This window comes from Vombatus ursinus, unplaced genomic scaffold (assembly GCF_900497805.2).
Source record: "Vombatus ursinus unplaced genomic scaffold, bare-nosed wombat genome assembly UNPS02009961.1, whole genome shotgun sequence".
NCBI lineage: Eukaryota > Metazoa > Chordata > Mammalia > Diprotodontia > Vombatidae > Vombatus > Vombatus ursinus.
This window is the reverse complement of record NW_020949739.1, coordinates 10798-13126: the sequence shown is the minus strand read 5'-3', so window position 1 is coordinate 13126 and position 2329 is coordinate 10798. Positions and strand designations below refer to the sequence as shown.

The 2329-nt window shown below is 46.5% G+C and overlaps 1 long non-coding RNA gene across 1 annotated transcript; it reads left to right on the top strand.

Moving 5' to 3' along the window:
- The first annotated feature begins 464 nt into the window (after nt 1–464).
- LOC114036680 lies at nt 465–2067 on the top strand. Its single transcript, XR_003568355.1, has 2 exons — nt 465–629; nt 1865–2067. It is a non-coding gene; the product is annotated as an uncharacterized LOC114036680 (long non-coding RNA).
- The last annotated feature ends 262 nt before the right edge of the window (nt 2068–2329 follow it).

Below are 2329 nucleotides of genomic sequence, written 5' to 3'. Positions count from 1 at the left end.
AACTGGGATGACATGCTCTCCAGTGTCCTTTAGAATTTAGAATTCCATGATCTTGGGGGGGGGGAGAGAGAGAGAGAGGCAGAGAGGCAAATACACTAGATAAATGGATTGTCAGACAGACAGACAGATAGATATACAGACACTGGTAAAGAGACTAGATAGATTGATAGACAAATGGAAAGGTAAGTGAATAACAAGATAGATGGATGGATGGATAGAAGGATAGATGGAAGGATGGATAGATGGATATAGAGACACAAGCAAATAGGTTAGATAGATGGATAGGTAGACAGACAAACAGGATAGAAGGCTAGATAGATAGACAGACAGACAGATTTCTTTCTTATTGGACCTGGGATCCGTACCTGCTCTGCCCCATGTAGCCTCAAAGAAAGGTGTATTGAATGGAATTGAATTACAGTTCATTTTAATGATCATTCTTTTTAACTTTTCTGTGTAAATTGCAGATACAGGTTTGGGAGATTCAGTCTGTTCAAGCCCCAGCATATCCAGCACCACAAGCCCCAAGCTCGATCCTCCGCCTTCCCCGCATGCCAATAGGAAAAAACACAGACGGAAGAAAAGTACCAGCAATTTCAAAGCAGATGGACTCTCGGGCACCGCTGAAGGTAAGGAGGCCACGCGCCTTGGGAAATCTACAGCCCCATTGGTTGCTGATTTGTTTTTCTAATGTGTTGTTAAATAGCAGCAGCATGACTTCATGGGTCATGTGGGCTGAGTCTGGAGAAAAGAAGACCTGGGTTCAAATCCTGCTTCTGACACAGTCTGATAGCTAGGTGACCCTGGGTAAGTTACTTTACCTCTATGTCCTAAGACACTTCCCTAGACTTGATCTACTAAGTCATGAGTGGGATATAATCTCTGTTGGAGAAGGGGATTCTCTATCCCAATAAAATCACAGCTTCCTTGTGAATCCACGTGAAGTCACTTGGTCTCTTAAAGTAGCAAGGTTGCAGGAAATGCTGTTCAAAGTATTGTTGGTAATGTGTGAGAGCTGCTGCCTCCACTTTCCTTATGTCCAGAAACCCTTCAACCTCAAAGGTGCTGAGGACAGAGAGAAAGCTCCCGGCCTCTGGGGTCCCTGACACTCCAAGGCTGGGGTGGTTCCATAATGCCGTGTCTTCCCCATCACCCCAAGATATACCAATGTGTGTTAGTCTCCTCAACAAGTCCCCTTTACACAGACACGATGCCGCCATCCCAGTGACGCAGAAGGACACCGTGTGTCCGGGTCCTGCGGTCTTTAAAATGTCCACCATCATGTATCGAACGCTCCATCTTTTGATTGGAGGTCTTACATAGAGGCACCAAGATACAGTAGGAGAGAATGCCAGCTTTGGAGGCAGAAGACCTGGGTTTGAATCCTGGCTCAACCACTTACTCCTTTGTGACCTAGGGCAAATCACATGACCTCTGTGGGCCTCAGTTTCCTCATTAGTAACATGAGAGGTTTGGATGAGAAGCCCTTTAAGGTCCCTTCCAGTTCTGAGTGTCTACAAGTCATAGTCTTGGGGCGTGGCCCAGGACACAGAGGTGAGCCCATGGAGTCCAGTCGCAGTGGCGCTGGAACCTAGGTCTTCCTGGCTTCCAGGCTGACTATTGAAAACCAAGAATGTTCATCCCCATGCTCTTTACGAAGCCACTCGACTTAATTCTGAGGGAACTGAGTAGCATGTAGGGACTGTATGGATATACGTTCTTTACATGGTCGACCACAGCCGTTCAACTCAATTCTAAGAGAATTGGATGGCATGTATGGACAATGTAGCTAGCCTGAATTGTCACTACTTCCCTGCCTGCTCTGAATTCTTCCAGATTTCTGGTCCCTTTTTATCCATTTCAGTTACATTCTACAGCAAAGCTTATCGGAGGCAAGCAGGAAGGACCAGAAAGTTGTGAGGTCAAACTGGGGGTCTGCCATTCACCTCCCTCACAAGGAGAATCCTTTCTTTGTTTCGCCTGTTTCATCTCGAATGTTGCTATAGTTCCTGGCCCTGCCTGTATCCTAGAGAAATTGTAAAAATAAAATGTGGCCACATCCTTAAATCATGGGTGAAACTCTTTGAGTTCCTCAAAAAAGCCAAAGTGTGACTGCTCTGATCTGGGGGCGGCAGCGGCCATTCCGCCACCTCTGCCCTGTCGCTGCTTATGCTTCAGGCCAGGCTCAGACTGGGAAGAAAGAGAAACGTTGCTCTGTGTCTTGGCTTGACCATTCCCAGCTTCAAGTCGCAATGCTCTTTCTCTAAGAAAATACCTTCGACAGCTGCCACGATGGCGCTCCTGATTCTTTTGTTTGTCTTTTGTTCTG